This window comes from Miscanthus floridulus, chromosome 8 (genome assembly GCF_019320115.1).
Source record: "Miscanthus floridulus cultivar M001 chromosome 8, ASM1932011v1, whole genome shotgun sequence".
Lineage (NCBI taxonomy): Eukaryota > Viridiplantae > Streptophyta > Magnoliopsida > Poales > Poaceae > Miscanthus > Miscanthus floridulus.
Genome location: NC_089587.1, coordinates 38,160,144 through 38,177,143, shown reverse-complemented (window position 1 = coordinate 38,177,143; position 17,000 = coordinate 38,160,144).

Below are 17,000 nucleotides of genomic sequence, written 5' to 3'. Positions count from 1 at the left end.
CGTTCCACTCTCGCTTCTAACCAGACACAGTGAGAATCGGTGGTAAACGCAGAAAGGGTGTAGCGATTCATGAGCGAAATATATCGTACTTTTATACTATGGAAGAGAAACGGTGAAAATGTGGTTTCTTGTTATTTTGATTCTTCCTTCTCACCTCATATTTTTAAGTGGGACAAGTTAAAATACGTTGTATTTAAGTTGTTCTGTGTCCGATAAAAGTTTGGATCTTTTTGAAGTATATTTCAATTTATTTGATTTGTTTATGAATCAGAATCTAGTTTACCGGGCTAATGATTTCACAAAGTGATTATGATTCATCTTCTAAAATGTTTCGTGAAAAAACCTAGATTCGAAACATTTCTACAAGAATTCTAAACCCTGCCAAACGCAAGGTGAATAAACACACTGCGGCCTGCAAGTTTAAAATGCTACTCCTAGTGGAAGGGGTACTGCGCGTGTGTACCCGTAGCGATTGCGTGTTGGCCAGGATGCCTTGCGGACTCGTTGGGATGAAATTAACCGTATTAAACTCTTTTGGTCCACGGGTGACGCCGATGGGGTCAACAACATGGCAGGGCATATAATTGGGGGAAAAGATTCCCTGCATTATGCGCACCTGATTAGCCAGCCAAAATTAGATTAGAGCAGCGGCCATTGATACTACGATAGTAGGAGTAGTAGGATGTAGACAGGTCTGTGCGGTTGACCCGTGCTGTTTACGCGAAGAAAAGAAAAAGACGGTCCTCAACCTCAACTAATGGTTGCTCAATTCATTCCAATGTGCCGCGCTTTTGCATGCTACAACAATTAATAAAAAAACCTAAAAGGCAACCACCAAACAGTTCCGTCCGTCTCAAACTATAAGACAGAACTAAGTAAAACTATTTAAATTTTGATCAAAATTATAAAACACATCAGTATCTTTAATATCATTATATTCATAGTAGAATATGCTCATTTTTGTAATACAAAACATTTGATATCATAAATATCCATATTTTTCGCATTATTGGTATTTTTTTCTATAAACTCAGTTAACATTTAGATAATTTGTCAGAATTAGAATTGTGTCCCTTTTTTAGAATGAAGGTAGTACCCTTTATCTTACTTGTGCAACTTTTTTCGTGAGTGTGCTTGTCGGGTTCATAAACCCGAGGTTTTTAATGGGCCCGCTTCCCAGCAAAAGCTCGGACCAGCAGACGACGTTGCGAACGACGCGCAACTCCTGGGCCGGTCCAGATACCTAAACGACAGGCTGGAAGAGCGATCCAGTCTCCGACCGGAAGGCCTGGCCAAGGAGGGGGCGACGCTCGCTTCCGACTTCGACTCGCGTCTCCGATCGGAAAGCCTGGCCAAGGAGGGGGCGACGTTCACTTCCGACTTTGACCCGCTTCTTCGACCGGGAATACACCAAACCTCTGTTTACAGCTCTTCTCCGACCGGCGCAGTCAGAGCCGATTAGGAACGAACGACCGGAGACGCCCGCTCGGTGATGACCTAAGAAACAGGCGAAGCAAGTAAGGCAGGGCGCTCAAGTCAACCGCAATACCGAGGACCGTACCTTGTACACCTACAGGACAGTACTGTCAAGCCATGCCAGAAGGAAGCTTTGCAACCTTTCAGACATGTCAGAACACGAACAGTGTTGTGGACGCCGACATTTGTCCTATAGTATGGTAGACGCCGACATTTGCCATACCAGAAGAACGCGATGAAGCATGCCACATGCATCTGGCCATCAATAGTATTGTGGGCGCCGATAAACCGTCTTTTACCTGATGGCGTAGGCAACAAGACTAGGTAGCACACACATACACCCTCTCTCACTTATAAGGCCATCCCCTTAAACCTATAAAAGGGGATGCGCTCCCTCCTAGAAGGAGGACGGACGATAGACGGATCATTCTGACTCTCTCTACTAGTTTTAGACATTCTGAGCACTCGAATAGCTTCACGACTCTAGAACTCTAAAGCTACACAGAGCATATGTTTCAATACTTAGTGCACGTAGGAGCTCCTGTCACTCTCGGCTCTTTAGTCCGGAATCCGACCGGATCTCTAATACCTTCCATCTTACTTCCACTCGTTTGTAACCCTACAGCAAACTTCAAGCACTTGGGCTCAAGAATAAAGTCACCGACCGACTCAAACTGGACGTAAGGCACGTTGCCTGAACTAGTATAAACTCTGTGTCATTGAGTGCTAGGCCGCATCTGATCACAACGTGCGGCAAAATGACAAATATTTACTTGTTGATCACTTTTCGCACCAACAGTTGGCGCCATCCGTGGAGAGGACGCCGTGCGCTCACGCTTTTGGTCATCGGATGGCCCACCTTTCCGACATCTTTGGCATGGCGGACTCAAGTGATACGACTCGCTTCGGCTTGCTGGAGTTTCCCGTACTCCCACCTATTGGGATGTGGGTTCCTCCCATCTTTGAACCATCCCAGACCTTCCTCTTTGGAAGCCTGGACTTCATCACCGGCCACATCGGCATGCTTCGCCTTCGCGAGGAGGCACTTGTCCCGACGCCCATCGGAGGAGGAGTAACCTCTATTGGCTCTAGGCCACTCGACGACCTCAACGACAAGACACCTACGCTTCGTTTCGAGCCCACGCTAGACTCAAACCCCACTATGAGTAACGTACATATTGTCCTTTACTCGCTATTTAATATCTTCTGTCGGTTCTCTGGAGGGACCCCGTTGTCCCTACCGCAACCACCGTGTAACTGGTTCCCCTATGGCCTCGTGCCCCCGTGGACGCGTATGCGTGGGGGCTCCAAAGGATGCTGACGCCGCCCCCTCTCACATCTAAATTTGTGGGGATGGCGGGCTATGCTCCTGCCTATTTCCACGACCTCGTGGATGACGAGGTTGAAAGCGACGGCTCTAGCATCGATGACGTCGTGGCACCTAGCCACCCTCTATCCTAGGAGTGCGCTATGGCGGACGCTCTAGGACAACCGCCGGTGGTAGCGGAGTCTCTAAAGACTCACACCCCTCCAGACCCTTGTGTGAAGGCCCTCACGCGTGCGTAGAAGCACGGCGAGGAGCTACGATAAAGGTGGCAGAGCCAGCCACCACCTGCGTCGGCGCGCTCGACGTAGCATGCTACGTCATGTGCGCGTAACCTAATGAGCGGCGCCTAGGGTCAAGCCCGCCTGGTCCAGCGCAACATCATGGACGGGGGGAACGATCCCTCATAGTTTGCTTGGGCTAGCCAGAACATCGCCGCTGCGGCAATGCTTCTGCATGGCCTTCCAGAGCCTATCGACCCCCAGGAGTAGGCGATCCACCAAAACCTCTGGGCACTGGTGGAAACCGCCACTGTTCAATAGGCAGAGGAGTGGATGATGACCACTTCATCATTCAATACCTCCCCATCTACATGGGGGAGCATGTTCGAGCATGGCTCGAATTCCTCCCACCTGACAGCATCCGTGACTGGGCGGATCTCAGGAGGATCTTTATCGGGAATTTCCAGGGGACGTATGTCCGCCCTGGGAATTCCTTGGACCTCAAGAGCTGCCAGTAGGAGCCCAATAAATCCCTACGGGGTTACATCTATATGTTCTCAAAATAATGCAACTCCCTTCCTAATGTTGTTAATGCGGACATCATCAGCGCGTTCCTCTCCGAGACAACCTATGAGTCCCTGATCCACAAGCTCGGTTGTCTAAAGCCCCGTACCACCCACGACCTGCTCAACATCGCCATGAACCACGCCTCCAGCGAGGAGGCGGTCGGAGCAGTATTTAGTGGAGGCTAGGACAAGGGCGAATCTAAGCGCGAGGACCAAGATGAGGGCCCCTCCACACAAAGGAGCAAAAAGAACAAAAAGGATTGGTGTCGATTGGCCAACTCTGCTTTGGTTGCCGTGGCTGATCGTACGGGCAAGTAGCCCCAATAGGGCTAGCCTAACCACTTTGATAAGCTCATGGAGAGCCCATGCACCAATCACGCCTATCCCGTCAAGCACCTCTACAAGGACTGTGAACTCCTCAAGCGATTTCTGCGATAGGCCAGCGGACCAAAAGAGGGAATGGGCAAGGAGGAGACGGCCAAGAAAGGAGGCATAGCGGGCAAGGATGGGGATGGCTTTCCCGATCCCAAGGAATGCCTCATGATCTTCGAGGGATCCAATGCCATATACTCCAAGCGCCAGCACAAAGTGCGCTATAGGGAGGCATGCATCGCTGAAACAGCCGTCCCCTCCTTCTTTAGATGGTCAGAATCTCTGATCACTTTTGATTAGAGGGACCATCCTTCCCACATCGCTAGACCAAGTTGCTACCCACTCATCATCGACCCCATTGTCCGTAAGAAGCGCCTCACTAAGGTACTGATGGACGGAGGCAGCGGCCTCAACATCCTCTATGTCGACACCCTCGACGCCATGCGCATCCCTCGGTCGGAGCTCCACCCAGTGAGCTCTCCCTTCCATGGCGTGATCCTAGGAACGTAGGCATACCCGCTCGGGCAGATCGACCTGCCCATCACGTTTGGCGACCAAGCCAACTTCCGCTCAGAGGTCCTCACCTTCGAGGCAGTGGACTTCCTAGGGTCCTACCATGCCATCTTAGGGCGGCCATGCTACGTCAAGTTCATGGCAATCCCCAACTACACCTACCTCAAGTTGAAGATGCTGGGACCGAACGGCATCATCACTGTGGGTAGCACCTTTTCGCACACCTACACGTGCGACCACGAGCATTACGAGCTCACCACTACCGTTATCAACTCAGCCGAGCTCCCTCAGCTCGAAGAATCATCAACCCCAGCAGTCCTGGACTGCAACAAGCTAACCTCCTCAACTGCCTTCCATTCACTCGAGGAAACTAAGGAGGTGGGATTCGACCCCACTGACCCAACCAAGATGGTGCGGATTGGGACCCAGCTCTCGGCCAGATAGGAATGCCAGCTTGCTGACTTTCTATGCGCCAATCGTGATGTCTTCACATGGAAACCTTCTGATATGCCAGGCATATCACGGGAGGTCGCCGAGCACGCATTACGCCTCGTCTCGGGCTCAAAGCCCGCCAAGCAATGCCTGCGTTGCTTTGATGACGAAAGGCATAGGGCCATAGGCGAGGAGGTCACCAAACTCCTGGCAGCTGGGTTCATCAAGGAGGTATACCACTCTGACCAGCTTGCCAATCTTGTTCTTGTTAAAAAAAGACCAGGAAATAGAGAATGTGCGTTGATTATACTGGCCTCAACAAGGCATGTCCGAAGGACCATTTTCCTTTGCGACACATAGACCAGATAGTCAACTCCACCTCAAGATGTGAAATCCTCTCCTTTCTAGATGCCTACTCAGACTACCACCAGATCGTGATGAAAGAGTCCGACCAGCTCGCAACTTTGTTCATCACCTCGTATGGTTTGTACTGCTATGTAACCATTCCTTTCAGTTTGAAGAACATTGGCACCACCTATCAACGGTGCATGTAGCAATGCTTCACTGACCAAATCGACCCACTCGACCAGCCTGACCAAGTCGAGTGGCCAAAACCAACAATCACCGTCTATGTTGATGACATAGTGGTCAAAACGGCTCAAGCTTGTGACCTGGTTGCGAACTTGGCCACAACGTTTGTGAACATCCAAAGGTTCAACATCAAATTGAATCCCAAAAAATGTGTTTTTAGGGTTCCAAAGGTGAAGCTGCTTGGATACATCATGTCTGAACGTGGTATCAAGGCCAACCCCAAAAAAATCATGGCCATCTCCAACATGGGCCCTAAATGCAATGTCAAGGGTGTACAAAGGCTCACCGACTATTTGGCCGCCATGAGCCAGTTCATTTCCCGGCTAGGCGAGCAAGGGATGCCCCTCTACAAGCTTCTCAAAAAGATGGACGCGTTCGTTTGGACTGAGGAAGCACAGCAGGCTTTGGAGAGCCTCAAAGCATCACTGACATCGGCCCTAATCCTCATCGCCCCTGAACAGGGAGAACCCCTCCTTCTCTATGTTGTGGCAATCAACCACATGGTGAGCGCCACTCTAGTCATCGAAAGGGAGGAGTAGGGACACCACCGTAAGGTCCAACGACCTGTATACTTCATCGGGGAGGTACTCACCGACACCAAGGTTCGGTACCCCCAGGTGCAGAAACTTCGATACGCCATGCTGATGGCGACCCGGAAGCTCCTACACTACTTCACCGACCACGAAGTCTTGGTCATCACTTCATACCCGCTGGGAGACATCATCCGCAACTGCAACACCGTAGGACAAATCTCCAAGTGGGCACTTGAGCTGATGAGCCATGACATCAGGTATATCCCTTGCACCACTATTAAGTCTCAGGCTCTCGCGAACTTTGTCGCCGAATGGACAGAGGTCCAACTCCTGACCCTAGACATCACCCATGAGTACTGAATGATGTACTTCGATGGGTCCGTAATGGCGCCCGGCTCGGGGGCTGGAGTGATTCTGATCTCTTTGAACAGGAGCAGGCTTCGCTACACGATCGGCCTCCATTTTTTGGCCTCAAACAACGCCGCAGAATATAAGGCCCTCATCAACGGACTTCGCATTGCCATCGAGCTCGGCACTACGTCGCTATACATCCGCGGCGATTCAGAGTTGGTCATCGACCAAGTCATGAAGGAGTCCTCTTATAAAAGCCCCCTCATGGTGGCATACTACCAGGAGGTGCGCAAGCTTGAGGACAAATTTTAGGGGATCGAACTACATCATGTCCCCAAAAAAGACAACGATGCCACATATTTTCTCGCAAAATTGGCTGCCAGGCGGGTTTTGTCTTCAAATGGGGTCTTCATTAATGACCTTCATTAGCCATCTGCCCGCATCCTAGAAGGTTCAATCCAGACACACCCCGATGCCAACCTGGTGCTCGGGGGCTCCGACCTCGGTGCCTCCATGATGACGTCGCCCGCCGACATCACCGTGGTAGCACTCGATCAAGCCGACTAGTGAGCACCACTACTCACCTACCTCCTCGAGGAGGTTCTTCCACCCAAAAGGACTGAGGCACGATGGACTGCTCGACACGCCAAGACGTTCATCACATTTGGTAACAAACTTTACAAGCGAAGTCCATCAGGAATACTCATGAAGTGCATCCCTACCGACCAAGGAAAACAACTCCTCCTCGAGATCCATGTCACAATCTACAGACATCACATGGCCCCAAGGTCGCTGGTTGAAAAAGCCTTTCATCAAGGTTTTTATTGGCTCACTATGCTATGAGAGGCAGAGGAGGTCGTCCACAGGTGTGAGGGATGCTAGTTCTACGCTCGGCAAACTCTTTTTCTAGCACAGGAGCTCTAAATCATCCCCATCGCCTGGCCATTCACGGTCTAGGGCCTCGACATGGTAGGACCCCTCAAAAAGGGCCTGGGCAGCTTCACTCACCTACTCGTAGCGGTGGACAAATTTACCAAGTGGATAGAGGCGAAGCCCATCACCAACATTCGTTTAGAAGAGGCGGTCAAGTTCTTCCTTGACATCATCTACCTTTTCGGTGTATCATCACTAACGATGGAACTAACTTCACCGGGAAGAAGTTCTAGGACTTCTGTGATGGATACGGCATCAGGATCGACTAGGCCTCGGTTAGACATCCACGTACTAACAGTCAGGTCGAGCGGGCCAATGGCATGGTCCTCCAAGGACTCAAGCCATGCATCTTCGACTGACTCAATAAGTACGTTGGGCGATGGGTTGCAGAGGTCCCAGTGATCCTTTGGAGCCTAAGAACAACCCCGAACTGATCCACATGGTTCACATCCTTCTTCCTAGCCTATGGACCTAAAGCAGTGTTGCCCTCCGACCTCGACCATGGTGCCCCAAGAGTGAAGGCCTTCAATCTTGACCGAGCCGTAGACGCTCAGTAGGACACAGTTGACCTGCTCAAGCAGGCTCATGAGACGACCATCATCCACTCCGCTCACTACCAACAAACTCTTCACAGATACCATGAAAGAAAAATTAGAGGGAGGATCCTCGAGGTCAGGGACCTTGTACTCCGAAGAACCCAATCAACCAAGGAGAAACATAAACTCTCTCCACCATGAGAAGGACCCTATACGGTGACTGAGGTGATCTGACCAGGTGCCTACCGACTAAAGAACGACAACAGCAATGTTCTCACCAACACTTGGAACATCAAACAGTTACGTCGTTTCTTCCCCTAAAAATTTGGTCTTACCGCTTTCTTTCATTCAATGTTTGCTCCTACAAGCACCCTAGCCCAAGCACTCTTGGCTGGGGCCACTCGGGGGCTCCACGCGGGTGCGATACCACCTCTCTTTTTTACTATATCATATAGTAAATACTTTTTTACCCGAACAAAAGGGTAGTCCATTCCTTTAATTACCCTACGTAACTTTGTTTTAAACTCCTGACCGATCACATCCCACCACGACCTACGGTTACGAGCAGCTGAGCCTCGCGGGACATGCTCGGGTTCTTAAGGTTGCAGCCTACGGGTCAAACGGGTAGGTGCGAAAAAGAAAGGATAAAAAACAAAGCTATGCTAGGATAAATACAAAGAACGAATGGGACATGCTTCCCTTTATAAGTGATTCCATCCCAAAACAAAACTGATGTATTCATGAATACAAAAAAAATGTTCACATGGGGGCTCCCCCACGAACTTATCCTTTACATTTACTAACTGTTTCTACTCTAAAAACTATTGTGGCCGCCCGACGGCATCGACTGACTGAAAAGTCCTAATATGGCTAGAGGGGGATGAATAGCCTATTTAAAAATCTACAAATCAACTAGAGCAATTTGATTAGTATGACAAATAGCAAAATCTAAACTTGCTCTAGCTCTACAAGGGTTGCAAGCCACCTATCCAACAATTCTAGTTGCAATAATTACTAGGCACACAACTTGCAATGTTACTACTCACTAAGAGCACTCAATCTTGCTACTCTAAAGAGCTCCACTAGATGAACTTAAAATAACAAAGCAAGCTCTCAATTCTAATTACACTAAAGAGCTTGCCATAACTAGTTTGCAAGAATATAAATGAGTGAGTAGGGTGATTATCCCGCCGTGTAGAGGAGTAAACCAATCACAAGGTGAATATTAAATCAATCACCGGGAGAATACCAAATGGCAAGAGACAACCAATTTTCTCCCGAGGTTCACGTGCTTGCCAACACGCTACGTCCCCGCTGTGTCGACCAACACTTGGTGCTTCAGCGGCTAAGAGGTGTTGCACAATTTGGACACCGCAAGAACCTACCCACAAGTGAGGTAACTCAATGACATGAGCAATCCACTAGAGTTACCTTTCGACGCTCCATCGGGGAAGGTACAAATCCCCTCACAATCACCAAAGATGGCCATGAATAATCACCGACTTGTGTCAATCCTCCTCCGCTGCACCAAGCCATCTAGGTGGTGGCAACCACCAAGAGCAACAAGTGAATCCTGCAGCAAAACACGAACACCAAGTGCCTCTAGATGCAATCACTCAAGCAATGCACTTGGATTCTCTCCCAATCTCACAATAATGATGAAACAATGATGGAGATGAGTGAGATGGCTTTGGCTAAGCTCACAAGGTTGCTATATCAATGCAAAATGGCCAAGAGAGTGAGCTTGAGCCGGCCATGGGGCTTAAATAGAAATCCCCACAAAATAGAGCCGTTATACCCCTTCACTGGGCACAACACGAGGTGACCGGACGCTCTGGTCAGTTCGACCGAACGTAGGAACCTAGCGTCCGGTCGCTCGATGCTTGCCACATGTCATTGGCTTCAAATGTCGATCGCTCGATCTCAACGGTCAAGTGATGACCAAACGCGTCAGTTAGAAAGTGACCGGATGCAGGACCCCAGCGTCTGGTCGTTTCTAGTAAGGTTCCAAACACAAAATTTCATGACCGGACACGCTCGACCAAACCCACCTAGTGTCCGGTCACTCAATGTTTCCTCTGTGCACCTCACGTCAGCGTACGTCAGCACTGACCAGACGCACCCTGCCAGCGTCCGGTCACTCTTCATGCCAGCGTCCGGTCACAAGACTGAGACGCATGCTCACTACTGCTACTGATCGGAATCAGGACCCCAGCATCTGGTCACTATGCCACCAGCGTCTGGTCACTCTGTGAACCCGTCTTTTCTGTATAGGGCGCCGGTGGCACCATCGGACTGTTTGCACTCTACGGGCGGACACTCCATCGGTGAAGTTTCTAACCCTTGCTCAAATATACCAACCACCAAGTGTATCACCTTGTGCACATGTATTAGCGTATTTTCACAAGCATTTTCAAGGGTGTTAGCACTCCACTAGATCCTAAATGCATATACAATGAGTTAGAACATCTAGTGGCACTTTGATAACCGTATTTCAATACGAGTTTCACCCCTCTTAATAGTACGGCTATTTAACCTAATTGTGATCACACTCGCTAAGTGTCTTGATCACCGAAACAAAATGGCTCCTACTATTTATACCTTTGCCTTGAGCCTTTTGTTTTTCTCTTTCTTCTTTTCAAGTTCAAGCATTTGATCATCACCATGCCATTACCATCGTCATGATCTTTGCCATTGCTTCATCACTTGGAGTAGTGCTACCTATCTCATAATCACTTTGATAAACTAGGTTAGCACTTAGGGTTTCATCAATTAACCAAAACTAAACTAGAGCTTTCACTGATGGCTCGGTCGACGAGGATAAGGGCTACTCGCCTTCTGACTGGACGACGTTCGGCTTGGTCGGAGGTAGGACGACGCTCGCTCCTGACCCGGTCTCCACTCCATCCGCAGGCGGGATGACATCTTCTTGATGCATGCCTTCAGCCATGCTCGCATGGTGAGCCTTCATCACCCACTATGTGGAGACTTGCTTCGCAACCATCTACGCGCATGGCACCAAGCTCTCCCTGAGCACATGGATGGCATCCACGCTCTAGCCATCGGCGTACCCTCTGTAGATGGCGATGAAGTCCAGGTCCAAGTGATGCATCACCACTGAGGTCAGCACCCCCGATGTCCCATAGAACATCACGTCGGAGATAAGCGCCCGAACCTCGTTCGGAACCTACACCAGCTAGATGGGGGCATACTGGTGCTCAGCGCTGACCTGAACACCTCGGAGACAGCTACCTGGGTGACGTTGCAGATCTGGTAGAGCTCCCCCTCAAGAGCACATCGCTCTTCAAGGGACTTGGCCAGTGCCTCCGCTCTCCAACCGATTGTCACCTTGGCTGTCTCCAGTTCTCGCTCTAGAGAACCAATTCTTCCGCCCATTTCTGGTGAAAGGACGACAAGCTCAGAAGCAAAGAAAAGAAAAAACCAAGGCATCAACTAAAGGCGTAATAGGTACATACCGAGGTGGGTGTTCTCGAGGATGGAGAGTCCTTCCTCCTACCGGGTCACCTTCTTGAGCAGCCGAGCGTTCGACTCCTCCGCCCCAAGCACTTACCCTCGGAGCATGAGCACTTCCCGATCAACCTCTGACTGGGCCTTCTGCTCTATCTCCAGAGCGTCCAAGGACTTCTAGAGCATCACCTCAGTCTCCGCTAGGTGGACCTTCACCGCGTTGAGTCCCCACTCGGCAGCAGCCGCCCATTCCGCCACGAGCAGTTCTTCCGCTCACACTCCCAACGCCTTGGCCACCCGGTCTTGGGACTCATGGCAGGTGGATTCCAGCTGGCGCTCAAGCTCATCGACCTTCCATGACATCGTTGCTTCCCGCTCCATCCAACCATGTTCCTCTCAAAGAAAACATGACTTGCGGACCAACTTCGCCTCTAACTCCTGTAAAGAGAGAAGCAAGCACGCTGACACAACCAGCGGAAGACCAAGGAGTTGAGGACAAACACTAAAAACATAGAAGGCTTACCTCAGCAATGCATGGTAGGTCAACTAAGACTGCCTGATGGACAAGCTCAACTCGCTCCAAGGCCTCCCTGAGCTTCGCCTTGGTTTGGGCGAGATCGAACTCCATCGATAGTCCTCTCTCCTCTAGGAAGTGCCAGAGTGCCACCTCTTCCTCATCGCGAAGGATAAACTGAGCCTTCCTCGAGTCGTTGGGGTAGGGCCACACCAGCTCATGGGTCGCCCCAACCCATTGGAAGATCCAGCCGCCGCAACATCGTGCGACGACCGGACCACCTCTAGCTCCTACGACGGCAAGATGGCCGGTGGCTCCACCCTAGCGCCTGCCTTGCCGGAGCAGGGTATCTCCACTATCTCGACTCCGTGGCCCACCGGTGGATGTTTTGCCTTCGTCCTAGCCACATCTCCTCCTGACCCCTCTAGCTCTGACCAGGAGGGCGAGCTGTGTGTTCCTCCGCCGGGCGAGGTAGGGAGCCTAGTCTCCCTCCTCTCTTCCACCATGGCTGTTGAGGGAGGGATCACAAGGGTCACCTCTGACCCAACCTCTATCGTCGCCACGGGGATCACCACCATCACCACCGGCAGATATGGCCATGGGCGCATGATGCTCCACCGAGGTCACAACGATGCCCTGATCTTCATCATCCTCGAAGGTGCTCGCGTCATCACCCATCTCCGTGGGCTCCTCTAACTCGAGCTCCGCCTCCACGTCGCTCTAGTTTTCACCGACCCGCACCTGCTGGGCGATCACCTTCTCCTTCTCAGGCCTCCTCCTAGCCTTCTTAGCTCTCTTCTTCTTCTTGGCGTCCGCCGCCTCCTTCTGGGTAGCTTGTCGAGCCACGCCCTTTGGCCCCCTCGGAAGATGCGACCGAGATTTGTAACCGACAAGTCCCTACGAAATGGACGACTCAAAGTTAGAACAAAGGAGAGCAAGAGAAAAAGGTCACAAAATAAGAGGAGGGGAGCGCACCAGATTAGACAGCTTCCCAGCATGGAGAGGTTTGGGTTTTCCTTCAAGGGACTCTTGGGCCCTCAGTTGTAGCACCCGGTCGAGTCGACTTTAGACTTCGCCCTTTGCCAACTCCTCTGGCGATGCGTGGTCAAGATCTATTAGGCTAGAGTACATCCACATCTGTCGCCTCCTCTCCGCCAGCGGGGTGACCCAACGATGGAAGAAGGTGTGGAACACCCGCAGCCCATCGAGGCTGTGCTGCACCAGCTTCTAGAGCTCTACCTCGATGACCTTCAGCTTGTTCTACTGACTAGAGGGCCCCACGACTAGCTCTCCTGCCTCTCTGGCTTTCTTCCAGTGAACGGCGGGAATGGCGCCTCCGCTGGGTTTCTGATGTAGAACCACTTCCCATGCTACCCCCGACTAGAGTCGCAGGGGGAGTACGTGGGGTAGGAGCTCGGTGGCCTCGACTTCTTCTGCAAGGCGAAGCCCCCAATAGGCGTGGTCCTGGGTGGCTTCCCCTCCGACAAGGCTCGCCCAGTGAAGATCCACTAGAAGAGGTCCACGTGCGGCTCCATCCTGAGGAGGCCTCGTAGACGGTGATGAAGCCGACAACGTACAACACCCTAGTCGGATTGAGGTGCTGTAGCTCCAGGCCCTACTCATTGAGGAGCCCACGCAAGAACCAGTGCGTGGGATATCCTAACCCACGCTCATGGAAGGCGAGGAAGGAGACAACCTCATCGGCCCGAGGTCATAGAACAGCCTCCCCTAGCATAGGAGCCCTCTAGTGCGCCACCTCCTTTGGCAGAAGCAGCCCCTTCTCGGCAAAGGTGGCCAGCACCACCTCATCTCTATTGGATGGCCTCCAGTTCGACATTGCGCTCTGAATTCACGAACGGATCTATGATTTCTCCTCTCCCTCGCTTTACCCTCTTTCTCCTAGGAACCACTGTGGTGCACGAATGGGCTTGGCAAAAAGGAAGAAGGGAGAGAGGCAGCAGTTGAAGAATAGGTGAAGGAATGGGACGAAAACCCTCTCCCTTCCCCTATTTAAGGAGGAGAGGCAGCAGTTGGAGAAAGGCGAAGTATTGGGGTGAAAAAACCCTCTCCCTTCCCCTATTTAATGCGGATAGGCATGCGGTGGGACGCGTCCTGACTGATGGGACGTGCCCTACCCAACGAAATGACGCCTAGTTAAATAGGACATGACCTAGGCATGGCCCACCACTATCACAACCTAGGCATAGGAAATAAGGCGCAATCACACGCAAATGGCCCTCCGCCTCCCCAAGTAGGGCTTGGAAGGGCCCACCAATAGGATCTCCGTTGAGGAGAGACCAACAGGCTTCCTGAGTCGATTGGACGGCTTAGGTGACTACTGAGAGATAGGTAAGGAGTAGTGGGACACCCCATGTGGGCCATGCCATCTCCGCCATGAACGACGAACATGGATCCCATTTGGACATATCTGATAAGAACTCCTCAAACCCGTCACTCGAGTCATCAAGGTAACTTTACCAAACACTCTTCCTTTATTTTCTGATGCATGATCATTCATTCATCCATTCTCATGCACGCATTCACACATTCATTCATACAATCATTCATTCATCCCATACATTCAAAGCATCGCATATGCAATTAATGGATCACAACGCTTCGTGTTGCGTCATGAAGTGATAGTTGCCTCATTCAACATGAGCGATGACCAATCAGGGCTTGAGGCCACCTCACATCAAATAGAGCCAGGGGAAAAAACATAGATGAGCCCCAGCGCCCCTCGCCCGGTATGCTCAGAAGCAGACAGGGTCATCTCGACATTCTCGTTCGATCCTAACCTCGAGCCATGCCCATAGAATCTCCATCAATGGGAGGCCAGCGGGCCACCTGAGTCGGTCTCCGAAACGACCCAAGCATCTATCGGGAGGTGAGTTAAGGAGTAGTGGAATGCCATATGAGGGTCATGCTGACCCTATTATGAACGACGAACCCGGATTCCGCTCAAACACGCCCGTTAGTGAGCTCACCGAGCGCGTCACTCGAGCCATCGAGGCAAGCGATGTAAGCTCAGCCCCTCCGATTGTAGAAACCGCGGATGGGGTAACGCACGGAACTAGACCAACCCCTACCGAACCCAACGGGGCTTAGGGGCTCAGGTCGCCCGACGCCGACTCGGGAAAATCAACCGACCACGTAGGTCGTAGGCAGGACCAACATGGGCAAACACCCCAAATGGCAAAAACACAGGAGTCTGCGGCCCCAGGAAAGAATACCAAGATACTCAGCCTCCAACCGACTCACTAGTCGAACGCAGGCTCAGGGGCTACACCCACCGAGTGCACTCGGGCGCACCCACTGGCAAGTCAAAAAATTCCCCATACGATCATACCCAAATCGCCCCGGGGCTCGAGGGCTACACCCATCGGGTGTGCTCGCGCGCACCCGCTGGTAAAACGAAAAATCCCCTAGACGATTCTACCTAAATCGCCCAGGGGCTCGGGGGCTCCTGTCGGGTTCATAAACCCGGGGTCTCTAATGGGCCCGCTTCCCAGCAAAATCTCGGCCCAGCAGACGACGTTGTGAACGACGCGCAACTCCTGGGCTGGCCTAGATACCTAAACGACAGGCTAAAAGAGCGATTCAGTCTCCGACCAGAAGGCCTAGCCAAGGAGGGGGTGACGCTTGTTTCTGACTCTGACCCGCGTCTCCGACCGAAAGGCCTGGCCAAGGAGGGGGCAACGCTCGCTTTCGACTTCGACCAGGAATACACTGAACCTCTACTTATAGCTCTTCGCCGATCGGCGCAGTCAGAGCTGATTGGGAACGACTGACCGGAGACGCCCGCTCGGTGAGGACCCAAGAAACAGGTGGAGCAAGTAAGGTAGGGCGCTCAAGTCAACTACAATACCAAGGACCGTACCCTGCACACATGTAGAACAGTACTGTCAGACCATGCCAGAAGGGAGCTTTGCAACCTTTCAGACATGTCAGAACATGAACGGTATTGTTGGCACCGACATTTGTCCTACAGTATGATAGGCGCCGACATTTGCCATACCAGAAGAACACGATGGAGCCTGCCATATGCATCTGGCCATCAACAGTATTATGGGCGTTGACAAACCATCTTGTATCCGATGATATGGGCAACAAGACTAGGTAGCACGCACACACACACACACTCTCTCTCTCACTTGTAAGGCAATCCCCTTAAACCTATAAAAGGGGATGCGCTCCCTCCTAGAAGGAGGACGGACGACAGACGGATCATTCTGACTCTCTCTCTGCTAGGTTTAGACATTATGAGCACTCGAACAGCTTCACGACTCTAGAACTCTAAAGCTACACAGAGCATACGTTCTAATACTTAGTGCACGTAGGAACTTCCGTCACTCTCGGCTCTTCAGTCCAGTCCGGAGTCTGACCGAACCTCTAACACCCCTTCTTACTTCTACTCGTTTGTAACCCCACAACAAACTTGGAGCACCTGGGCTCAGTAATAAAGTCACCAACCAACTCGAACTGGACGTAGGGCACGTTGCATGAACTAGTATAAACCCTGTGTCATTGAGTGCTAGGCCACATCCGATCACAACGTGCGGCAAAATGATAAATATTTACTTGTTGATCACTTTTCGCACCGACAGTGCTAGATTGGTTTCTCGAGAAAATCCGGTGGTGGAGTGGCTTATAATCCTTTAGATTTTATGGGATATCATATATATAACGATTGTAATCTTGCTCATGGTTAATATTAGCTTTGGTTAATCTAAAAAAACTTCTTTTGTCAACATTTGGCTAAATAATACTAGTATAACTCTTTGTGGCCTTTTGAGACGCAGAAATTCTATGAGAACTGAGAGACCAGAGTTTTTCTTTTCTAGATTTGTCGCGATAAAATCTCCGATGCATAGTACATACATGGTGGAGACCAAACTCCTCAAATCTCAACTATGCACACATCATTGCCCGGTACTAACCATGTAAAAAAAGAGGCGATTAATATTAACAGCCGCTGCTTCCCATATACTAACATTTAGATAAAAGATAACAGAGCTCACACAAGACAAATTTGACATGGGCGTGACGAGGTACCCATCCGAACACACTCACACTTTAGGAGAGCTTTTGCTCTATTTTTAGCCTTGTTCTTTAATTTGCTAGCTGATGAGAATATGATGGGACATATAGGACATGCTTGTCTTCGCTT